Raw genomic sequence first — 13,318 nt, forward strand, 5'->3', positions numbered from 1 at the left:
TTCATTTTTTAGGCATTTGATTGCTCTTTATAAAATTGTTATTTAATTTTAAAAGATCTTATAATTTAAAGACATAAACAAATCATTCAGCATTCATTTCATTTGACATAATTTTAATTTTAAGTAGGGGGAAAAGGAGAGTTCTGGCACAGTTTGACCTCAGTTGACCCCGGCTCAAATGGTGATAGCGAAACCCCTTCTCTGCAACTCACCCCTCCCCTCCCCAACCCCTTCGAAGACAGATAAGGCTTATCTTTCTTTTAGGACTTTGAAGATTTTTGGAGTGTTTTTCCGATTTTTGGAGTGTTTTATTTTTTGTTACTTCTCGAATTTAAATTCTGCTTTTCAGGAATACCTTTAGATTTTATTCATTGAATGAAAATCTTACTTTGATTAATTCTCATGAAAGCTGTTTTATTGATTATATAAGGCCTTATTTTCCTTTATTTTTTTTAAATTTATATTAATACTTTGATAAAATTTGACTTCAATAGGATTGAATAGAAGTATTATTCAATAGAATAAAAATTTTAAATAATAAAATTTCATTATTTTTTTCATAATCTGTTTTAGAGAAAATGTTAATATTTTATCCATTTGATATACATAATATATATTCCGCCAATATATTTGCTTTAATTAATTTTTCTAATCTGATTCAAATTCACTCTTCATGTTGAATATAAATTTTCCAATGACAAAGGTGATGATGAAATATTCCTTCAATAAAATATAGAAGTGATCTTTTAAGAAATTATTTTAATGGTTAAGCATTTCTTAGATATTGAAATTCAACCCAAAATATTAATTTTCTAATGATTTAGAAACATTCAAAATTGAATTTTTGACATTCAAATCATTTTATCAAATAAACCTTAAAAGCGATACCTCTCGCATTTTAATTTCTTAAATGAAGATTAATGTACTTATAGATATATAAATCTACCTTCAGTCATAGAAGTATATTCTAGATGTAATGCTTATATTTGCCAAAACTCAGAGACTATCTTTCGAAATGTTATGATAAAAGAGTTGTATTTTATCTCGTGCAAATAGTTCTCAGCGTCACTGAATATTTTATCCAAAAAATTTAGTGAATCTTCGACAGTATACACGTTTTAAATTAGATAATTCAATTTTATAAGGATTTTTTTTTCCTGACTTCGAATTCTTACAGCAGTATGAAAAGATTTCTAGAAATAGAGTTAACGTTTCATATATTTAAATTCCATTTTTTTTTCCATTTAAAGTCGTGAATATTTTTAATGTGTTTTTTTCAAAAAAATATTATAACTGAATTAATTTTTTCCACTTCTATGAAAAATTTGCCTAGATAAATCCTCATAAAAGCTATATATATATTTTTTTATTTCAAATCAGTTTTATAAGGAATTTTTCTTTCAATTTATCAGCTTTGATTGAATTTTAAGTCCTGATTCAAATTTACTCTTTGTATTGAACATAATTTTTCCAATGAAAAGGCGTTGAGTGAGTATTTCTTCAATAAAATAAAAGACTTATCATGAAAAGAAATATCTTAGATGTGAATAAGTTTTCCTTAGATAATGACAGTAAACTCGAATTCTTAATTTTCTATCGATTTCAGTATGAACACAACACGAAATTAATTTAAACTTCACCACTGCAAGTGAAAAAAAAAATTTAGTTAGAGAAATAGATTTCAATTTAGCGATTTTTCAAGAATTAGTTTTTTTATGAGGATTTATTCTTCTAATTTGTTAGCTTTGACTAATTTTTCTTGCAAGTTTCAAATTCTCTCTATTGTATTAACATAATCTTTCAGTAACAAAACTAATGCCAGCGTAAATCGTCAATAAAATATAAAAGTAATTATATTATAACTTCTTGCGTATGAATAAGTGTTTTCTTGCATAATGAAATTTGTTGAAATTAAAATAAGAATTTCATCCTTTTATTAATTACAAGCATAACAAAACTGTGCACTATTTTTAAAGTTCAAGGCTGTTGATGCAAAATTCTTTCGACTTAGAGAAACAGACTTCACTCTTTCGTTACAAGATTGCGTTATTATCTTAATCTTTAAAAATTTTAAACATTTCTAGCTAATGCTAAAAATGTTTAAAATGCTAAAAGTTAATGCTAAAAGTTAAGAAAGAAATGCTAAAAGTTAAATATATTACTAATCGAGTTTTAATTCCTTAAAATAGATCAATGCGCTAACAGATATATCAATTTATCTTCAGTAATAGCAACCATCAAACCATTTATTTTATATTCAATGCATATTTTGTCCACGCACTTGCACTGGAAGCAGATTACTTACAATTTTTGCAAAAATTAACAATAAAAGGATTGTATTTTAATCCGTGTCCGCGTTTACTGGAGTACTTCTTTGCCGATTATTTTATCTTCAAAAAGTTAGTTGTTCCATAGAAAATTTATGCTTTTGCTTTATTTTTTGTTAAATTATAAAAGAATATAAGAATGTGAAAAATTAATTCTTTAAAATTAATAATAAAATAAAAACGTAAATTTTCTACTGAACATTTCTGAAAAAATATATATATATATATATATATATATATATATATATATATATATATATATATATATATATATATATATATATATATATATATATGTATAAAATATTTTTTCCCATTTTTTTTCCTTTGTTTTCCATCGTATCTTGAAGTTCTTATTCTTAAAACGTACTTTCATTACTTCTCCACTAAAATCTTTCAAGTGTTTTAGATAATAAGAATTTTTTATTTTGGTATCATGTAACTGCCCATTATCATTAATTTTTACCTGCGAAATATTCGAATTCTGACAACCTAAATGTCTTGCATACACATCACATTTTACAAACTTATTCTGAGGAATATTCAAGCGGATTGAATACTTTCTAGTAAAACATATGGTCTCTTTTGAATTTGAATATTCAAATATATCATTCTACTCTTAATGCTTCCGTAATTTTTTTTTTTCGTTAAGTTCATCTTTCAAAGGTATAGCCTATTTGGAAAGAATGTATGCGTATTTTTCCAAATAATTATGTGTGATTACCAAAAACTTAGTGTTTTCTTTTCCATTCGTCGGTTTTGTAGAAAATATACGAATGCAATTATTTGACACAAACAATATTAACTTTTTCTATAAAACCGATTAAATATTCAGGAATTTCTGAAATTATAGAAATTGTTTCCACATTCATTTTCCATTAAGGTTAAAAGGATGATAAAGCAAGTTTCTTGTATTTATATAAAGTAATAAATGTATAAACACTAACTAATTTTTCATGATGAAAAACGTATAGCAGAGTGAATATATATATATTTTTTCTATAACAAACTTTTCAAGATAGATAATTTATATATATATGTATATATTATCTATCGCTAAACATAGTCGTATTTATAAGAAACAACTTTTATTTACTGACCAGGGCATTGAATCCTAGACAATACACATCTCGGATGTATTTGCTAACATATTCAAAATAATATTATTAAAAAGAAATGAATCATTTGTTTAACATCTGCACATTTTTCTGAATAAGGTCTGTTACTAAAAATTTAATTCAATAAATAGAATGGCAAAGTTTCCTTAAAAATTATGTTTGTTTCCTAGTTCATGACTCAATTTGTCTGTTTTTATATTGTAGACATATCAAAAGACATCTTTGATATTATCTTTCTTTTGAAGGATAGAAATTTCGCCAATAAGGTTGACAAAACCATAGATATGTCGGCGAATCCCATTTCCCAAGGAATATGAGGAGCATTTCGACATTCGAATAAAACTATTTTGAAAGAAATCACCAAATATAAGTGATTTGGTTTTTTTTTTTTTTTTTTTATTTTTCCTATATTTAATGCGCTGGGGTCCTTGTTCCTCTTTCATTAAGTTGGCATCTATACATTAGTAAGATGTCGGGATTTCAACGCATTATTCATGTGAAAGAATGCATGATAAAAATTATCATGATGACTAGTAATATATGATCGAATATTCCATTTTGATGAAAATAAACGGTTAAACACTAAAGTAAACAAGTAATCACCGGAAAGAGTTGTAACATGCATTTTTTTTTTTTTTTAAATCTTTTCTATCATATTTGAAGCAAATTTTAAGCTATCTAAGTCTTCATGGCTGAGGGGTTGTAATTGTTAGTTTTTAACATTCAATGATGAGAACTTTTAATGTTCGAAACCAAAAGATACAGATATTTTGAAAAAAGTATGTATGGATATTGAGAAGTTCTTTGACTTATGAATATAACTTATGAATTTTCAGCTTATGAAAAGAATTAATATCCTCATCATATATAAAATATTCTTTTATGGGAGCATGAATGATAGTAAATTCATAGATCTAATATATGCATATAGAATTAAAACCTGAGAACAGATGAGATTCAATTAATGCATTACATTTTTAAAATATCGTTAAAAGTTTCAACTTAAAACGAAATTAAATAATCAAAGACTTAAAAAAATCTCTAATTTTTGGTTTGTGTGGTTATATTTAGGCGAATGATCATTAATATTAGCGGAAATTAATGAAATTTTGTGAAAGCAATTGAAAGTTTTAGAAGTGTATGGATGAGAATATACCGAGATAAAGTTGGTAAATTTCGTTATACATCAAAATGATACTGATCGATTTTCCGGAAAAGAATTAAGCATCGAAAATTAATAACAAATTCTTTCTCCTTCGATTTTTCTTTGAAGCAGGAAGAATCTCTTTTCAGATTGATCTTACTTTTCTAGAACGAAATTTTACAGAATATAAAAACTGGGACATTACAGATTACTGGGAAAAACAGATTCCTGTTAAAAATAAGAAGAAAAAATCTCCGAGCAATAGACTTTTATTTCTCGGATTAGGTATCAAAAATTAAAAAAAAAAAAAAAAAGAAAAAAAAAAAAAAGAAAGGAAGGGGGGGAAAAAAAAGAAAGAAAAAAAAAATGTTACAGAAAAAAAATCGGAAATCATTTTTTTTTTAATGCTGAAACAAATATCTAGAAACTAATAAAACTAAATAAGAATACTAATAAACTAAAACTAAATGAAATTAAACATAAAATATATTAAATTTCTAATTCGTTTATTTTGATATATTTCACCACGAGTAATATTTTATAAATTTTGTCTTTCCAACCTAATTCTAAGTTGTTATAATCTAATACTATGGTCAGCGACTTCGTAATCGCCAAGATCAGTGTTCGATAAGACATTTTGACTTCTTTGGCATAAAGATTAACTTTTTGAAGATAAAATAATCGGCAAAGAAGTACTCCAGTAAATGCGGACACGGATTAAAATACAATCCTTTTATAGTTAATTTTTTCAAAAATTGTAAGTAATCTGCTTCCAGTGCAAGTGCGTGGACAAAATATGCATTGAATATAAAATAAATGGTTTGATGGTTGCTATTACTGAAGATAAATTGATATATCTGTTAGCGCATTGATCTATTTTAAGGAATTAAAACTCGATTAGTAATATATTTAACTTTTAGCATTTCCGCTAGAAATGTTTAAAATTTTTAAAGATTAAGACAATAACGCAATCTTGTAACGAAAGAGTGAAGTCTGTTTCTCTAAGTCGAAAGAATTTTGCATCAACAGCCTTGAACTTTAAAAATAGTGCACAGTTTTGTTATGCTTATAATTAATAAAAGGATGAAATTCTTATTTTAATTTCAACAAATTTCATTATGCAAGAAAACACTTATTCATACGCTAGAAGTTATAATATAATTACTTTTATATTTTATTGACGATTTACGCTGGCATTAGTTTTGTTACTGAAAGATTATGTTAATACAATAGAGAGAATTTGAAACTTGCAAGAAAATTTAGTCAAAGCTAACAAATTAGAAGAATAAATCCTCATGAAAAAACTAATTCTTGAAAAATCGCTAAAATGAAATCTATTTCTCTAACTAAATTTTTTTTTTCACTTGCAGTGGTGAAGTTTAAATTAATTTCGTGTTGTGTTCATACTGAAATCGATAGAAAATTAAGAATTCGAGTTTACTGTCATTATCTAAGGAAAACTTATTCACATCTAAGATATTTCTTTTCATGATAAGTCTTTTATTTTATTGAAGAAATACTCACTCAACGCCTTTTCATTGGAAAAATTATGTTCAATACAAAGAGTAAATTTGAATCAGGACTTAAAATTCAATCAAAGCTGATAAATTGAAAGAAAAATTCCTTATAAAACTGATTTGAAATAAAAAAATATATATATAGCTTTTATGAGGATTTATCTAGGCAAATTTTTCATAGAAGTGGAAAAAATTAATTCAGTTATAATATTTTTTTGAAAAAAACACATTAAAAATATTCACGACTTTAAATGGAAAAAAAAATGGAATTTAAATATATGAAACGTTAACTCTATTTCTAGAAATCTTTTCATACTGCTGTAAGAATTCGAAGCCAGGAAAAAAAAATCCTTATAAAATTGAATTATCTAATTTAAAACGTGTATACTGTCGAAGATTCACTAAATTTTTTGGATAAAATATTCAGTGACGCTGAGAACTATTTGCACGAGATAAAATACAACTCTTTTATCATAACATTTCGAAAGATAGTCTCTGAGTTTTGGCAAATATAAGCATTACATCTAGAATATACTTCTATGACTGAAGGTAGATTTATATATCTATAAGTACATTAATCTTCATTTAAGAAATTAAAATGCGAGAGGTATCGCTTTTAAGGTTTATTTGATAAAATGATTTGAATGTCAAAAATTCAATTTTGAATGTTTCTAAATCATTAGAAAATTAATATTTTGGGTTGAATTTCAATATCTAAGAAATGCTTAACCATTAAAATAATTTCTTAAAAGATCACTTCTATATTTTATTGAAGGAATATTTCATCATCACCTTTGTCATTGGAAAATTTATATTCAACATGAAGAGTGAATTTGAATCAGATTAGAAAAATTAATTAAAGCAAATATATTGGCGGAATATATATTATGTATATCAAATGGATAAAATATTAACATTTTCTCTAAAACAGATTATGAAAAAAATAATGAAATTTTATTATTTAAAATTTTTATTCTATTGAATAATACTTCTATTCAATCCTATTGAAGTCAAATTTTATCAAAGTATTAATATAAATTTAAAAAAAATAAAGGAAAATAAGGCCTTATATAATCAATAAAACAGCTTTCATGAGAATTAATCAAAGTAAGATTTTCATTCAATGAATAAAATCTAAAGGTATTCCTGAAAAGCAGAATTTAAATTCGAGAAGTAACAAAAAATAAAACACTCCAAAAATCGGAAAAACACTCCAAAAATCTTCAAAGTCCTAAAAGAAAGATAAGCCTTATCTGTCTTCGAAGGGGTTGGGGAGGGGAGGGGTGAGTTGCAGAGAAGGGGTTTCGCTATCACCATTTGAGCCGGGGTCAACTGAGGTCAAACTGTGCCAGAACTCTCCTTTTCCCCCTACTATTTTATAACTTCGTTTGTTAATTTTTCACTCCTAGTTCACCAACCTGTAGCCCCCTACGAATGAATTTTATCTTTCCATTCTATAATTTGCCACTGCTGATGAATTTTAAATAAATGTCCCTGATTTTCTCGAATTTTACTTATAAGCAAATAACTTATTTTTTTAAGAAAAATATTAAATAGTTTTAATTTGGAACGAAAATAAAATAAAGTCCATCGGAAGAAAAAATAACGACTTGAATTCTAAAATGCGCCCATTTTCTTGATCTCCTCCTGGTTTTTGAAATTTTAAAATCGTTTAATAAATTATTATTTTTGAATAAATTTTATTTCATTTCATCTATTTACTTGTCGGATTTGACGATCAATCAGTATGCTGGGATTAATGGGCGCTAAAATTTTCAATTAACTGCTTTATGTAACTTGATCTTAACAGGTTCTTCAGCAAAATATTTTTAAGCTTTAAATGACCTTTAACTCATACTACTATGAAGCTTTGCACCGTTCTATTCTTTGTACTATGCATTCCCCTAATTTCCTCCCATTTTCCTTTAAATTTTAATATGAAGCCGAAGCTATAAATTTCAATTAATATAAAAACTTTTTTGCTGACACCAAACAAACTTTTCAAAAATATGAATGCAGAAAAGAGAATCATTTAGTAATAAGATATTATGCGCGTTACAGAATATTTTTTATAACTAATATATGCTGGATTTCAAAGGATAATTCTATAAAAATTTCTCTGATTTAACATAAAATTTTCTGTTTTAATTTCAAAGGGATTTAAGTTATATAGATAGTAATATTTATTTTGTTACAGTTAATAAATGTACTTCTGAAAAAATTATTAAATTTAATTTTTTTCAATTCTTCGATCCTGTAAATCATATTCAGTAAAGCCTTTTTGACACTCCAATTTTTAAATGAAAAAAGTTTCAATCTTCTGCTACCAAATTTAACTGAATTCAGAAGCTTTCAATATCATTATTTTAGAACAATCAACGATTTCATTATTTTCGGCCAATTCAACCGTGGAGTAATTCCGAGCGCTAATAGGCGTATTTTTCTGAAGTCGGTCAATGGAATGATCTAAAATCGCACGTTTATCTATACTTATAATAAAGCTCAATGTGTGTGTGTGTGTGTGTGTGTGTTGGCGCTCTACAGGCCAGACCGTTTGACCTACAGCTACTAAATTTGGTACATGTATACCTTGGAGGTTGGGAATGTGCACCTGGGGTTCCTTTTTTCGAATTTTTAGTTAGAATTTTAATTATTAATTAAAAACTAACTTTCCCGCCAAAAAAATCTTCCATTTTCTCCACCGCCAACTTTTCCGCCAAAAAAAATCTTCCATTTTCCCCACTGCCAAATGAGTAAGGCTTCAGTTTTTTTTTCTCCCAACAGTAATGAGGCTAGGGTTAATATTTTTCGGCGGATTATTTCAATCGATTCTGTTTATTTTCTTAATGTTTGATGCATTTAAAATTAAACGTTGTTAATTAATCTATCTTTCAGATTCATTCTGAAGTACTTTTGAATTAAAATAAAACAGAATAAAGGAAATTAAAAATTTCTAATCCGCATAGCGTTACCCCAACTGGCGTAGAAAAAACCACGTATTTGCGTTACGTAACTGGCGTTGAAAATTCACGCATGCGCATTGTGTTGACAATTATTATCAACAGATGCGGACTGGATTTAAATTATTTTTAGGTTCGTTGTATGCTTTTGTAATTAAAATGTATTTATGTTAGTTATATATTTATTGTATATGCTTATAGTTTTAAGTACATCGTTTATTAAATAGTTTTTTTAAAACCTGTTTTCAACCGTTTATTTTAAACGATTCGTTTTATTTTCTTAGTGTTTGATGCATTTAAAATGAAACATTGTTAATGAATCGATCTGTTCATGATGAATCTAAGAAAATTTTGTTGACAAATTCTTGAGATATTACATAAATTAAAAAAGATATTCTTTAGTGCCCATAAAGTTTAAACGCTGTGTGACTCTATTTTCAGTAATCAGATTATTAAAAAAAATGCTTTGTTTCAGTAAAAAATATTATTATATTAATTGAAGATTAATTCTTTCCACTTTAATTTAAAGCATAAATTCTACGGGTGCTTTTCTGATTTCTATAAAGTATCGGATACTTTGAGTGGCTTCGCAGCGAGTTGCAGTGAACTGTTTTGGCATAAGCGTATTAGAAATTAGAGAGATACATTTTACGTTATAACTGAAGGCCTTTATAATATTATGAATGAATTATATGACAATCAAAATTTGAAGTTTTAAAATATTTTGATGAAGAAGCTATTAAAGTAGGAATTGCATAAAATATTTAATTATTAAAATTTTAACAAACATTAAGATTGGCGAACCGGCTGGTCGCCAAAGGCGGCTAGTATTTATATAAAAGTGATATTCAGATTTTCATTACGCAAATCAGTTTTTGTCGTAAGAGAATGGAACTCTTTTTATTAGTGTCTCAAGAAAATCTCATATGACCGAGGGTCTGTATAAAAATTAAAAATTCTGTAGAGGATCAAAATATTTATTGGCTCAAACTACATAAAATACCAGCAGGAGTGGTCTCCGCAAAACTTTCTTGCTACTTTCTAATCATATCAGAGAACACCTTGCATGGAATTGCGTACAATACGCGTTACGAAATATTATTTCGGTGTGAATTTAGCATTTTTACTAAATCTATCATGTCATCTTTAATAAGTTATATTTGAATAAAGAATATAAATAAAATTATGTATAAAAACTATTTTTAGCTATATTAAACAGTGTGAATGTTAAAAAGAATAATTAAAATTATTGCATTATACCAGCATTAACATTTATAAAATTGAACAGTTTCATGTCCCTATCGCCATTTTCAGGCATTTAATTAAGTACCCCCCCCCCTTATGCTGTGGCGGATTTTGATAATATGAGGCCATACGCGCTGAAATATTTTGAGCCCCTCCTAGGTGAATCCTGTTGATGACACGAAAATAGCACGGATAAATTTATTTCAGTTTTCAACTTTATTTTCATGCTTATTTTGTGATATCGTTATATACACTCATGTCCATAAATTAAGGATAATTCAGTCACGCAGAAATCGAACTCTAAAATTCATATATCACCCGTAAAATGACTACACACATCTTCAAAAATCACATGCAAATTTCAGGAAGCCACCAGATGACACCGATAGTATGTCACAATGACGAGAGTGTAAGAGAGTGATGTATAAGGAATACAGGAAAGGAAGTAAAACCATTCGCAAGCGCTTTATAAGCCTTTCAGTGCAATAACCGCATAGTTATGACACAAAGGACGCATGTGGATGATTTTTTACGTAGTAGAATTATCGGCCATCTGGAATGTGGGCGTACCCAGCTGGAAGTATCCGAGAAACTTGGAATCGCACAGAGTGTCATCTCCAGTCTTTGGCAACTATTCCAAGATGATGGTAATGTGAGTAGACGTTACAGCATAGGTCGCCCCCAAGTCACAACGCCGAATGAGGACCAGAATTTGGCAGTTACTGTCAAAAGAAACAGACGGAACACAGCATCAGACTTATCTCGTCAGCTCTCTTCAGCAACTGGTACGGCAGTTTCAAGGCAGACCGTGTACAGACGCTTAGGGCAGATTGGTCTATACGCTCGTAGGCCTATCAGATGTGTTCCACTTACTGCAACTCATTGTCGTCTGCGGTTAGCCTGCAGTAGAGAGCATGAATTGTGGACACCGCAACAGTGGGCTTGTGTGATGTTTTCCGACGAGTCCAGGTTTAGCTTGCAGCTTGATTCTCACCGGACTTTCATATGGAGAGCATCAGGTACCCGTTACCACCAAGAGAATATCATTGAACTGACCTGCATGTTCAAGTTGGAGCCATGACAGGTCAAATCTATCAGGATGTCATTCTAGAACAACATGTACGTTTGTTTCGGGGCGCTATGGACGCAGAATTCGTGTTTATGGATGACAACGCCCGTCCTCACCATGGAAAAATCGTAAATGAATGCCTTCGATCGGAGGATATCACCCATATGGACTGGCCAACATTCTCACCAGACTTGAATCCAGTAGAGCATGTGTGGGACATGCTTGGCCAATGAGTTGCAGCCCGTCAACCATCTCCTACATGTCTGCCGGAGAGCATTGCTTGATGAGTGGTGTAATATTCCCCAAGATCAGATCGATAATTTGATACTCAGCATGCCTAGGCGTTGTACGGACTGTATTGCATCGTCTGGGAGACATACTATGTATTAACCATCATACCAATCATATAATATTGATTTTTTAAATAGGTTTTTTTTTTATAATTTGCTCCAGGAAGCAAAAAATTGCAATTTTTATTAATGATATCAAACACATGGCATCTTTTTTGCTCTTTACTTTTTGTTTAATAAATAGACTTAACAAATAAGTCACATTTGTTTTGCTTCTGACTCTTTCTTTTCCTGAACTTGCAGTATCCTTAATTTATGGACATGAGTATATTAAATAAATACGACTTTGTGCTTATGGATCGTATAAACGAATAAAAAAAATTCCAAAAACATAATTGTGCATGATTTAGCACATACATCGCAAGAACAAACTATTCTTGTGTTAGGAAATAAAGTTCTTGATAAAATTAAAGACGATACAAAAGTAGCCACAGTATCTAAATGGATTCTACTTCTGATATTTCCCATAAGAAACACTATTAGGACTGTAAATTTTAAAGAGAAAAGATTAAGTATAAATGAGTCATTTATAGGTTGAACTCCTTTGACAGTAGGTTCATTTCTGCTTTACGGGCGCAGCAATATTTGCAGACCACTGTCTTCATGCAAGAGAGAGTAATTTTCATGCAAGATGGAGCAATTCTCCACATTGGGAGCCAAATCAAAGAACTGCTTCGTGCTAACTTTGATGAGAATCATGTAGTATCCAGAGCTTTTCTGAGTGCCTGATCTCTTCGTTCGCTCGACTTAAATTCCTGTGATTTCTGGTTGTGAAGATTCTTAAAAGACAGTGTCTATGGAAGAGGAATTTGGACTTTACCTGAGTTGAAAGCCAGCATTACACGTCATGCTGCTTAAATCCTTTGAGAGTTTCTTCGCGCTATTATTGATTATGCTATAATATGCTTTCTACAGCTAATTGATGTCAGTGGAACACATGTTGAGCGCATTCTTTAATATAATAAATTTTAATGATTCTGACAGACTCTTTGCCCTTTCTTTTATGGCGCCACAGTTTTCTCTGGTGGTAAAAATTTCAGCTATTTTTTATTGCAAAAATATTTTCCCCATGGTTATATAACATGTATACCAAGTTTCATCAAAATCTGATTAATAGAACAGGTTCTAGAGGGGTCTGAATAAAGTTACTTTAATTATAACCATCCTGTATTTAAAAAATGGGTGAGATATTTTAAATATTGCTTATAATTTATGATATTTAATACTTTTATTAACAACTAAATTATATTTTTCATAGGCAAACAATTTTTGTATTTATTATAACGTTTAACTAATTTTTAAACAGAAGTAATGACTAAAAATAACCCAAAATTGACTAGTGCGTTTACGACAAAATATTATATACAAAAAATTATTTAAACACTAATTAATATATTGAATTATATTATGAAAATAAATTTTATTTCCTTTCTTTTTAGTTCTTATTTATATATTAAATTTCGCTTCTAAGAGTATATAAGAAATAAGTACAAAAATATATGAATTTTTTGGACAATAGTGAAGATTTTTTTTTATATATATATTTCAGAAATTTGGACTAAAAAATAATCAACAAAAGAGATATGGA

The sequence above is a fragment of the Argiope bruennichi genome, chromosome X1, assembly GCF_947563725.1.
Source record: "Argiope bruennichi chromosome X1, qqArgBrue1.1, whole genome shotgun sequence".
Classification (NCBI taxonomy): domain Eukaryota; kingdom Metazoa; phylum Arthropoda; class Arachnida; order Araneae; family Araneidae; genus Argiope; species Argiope bruennichi.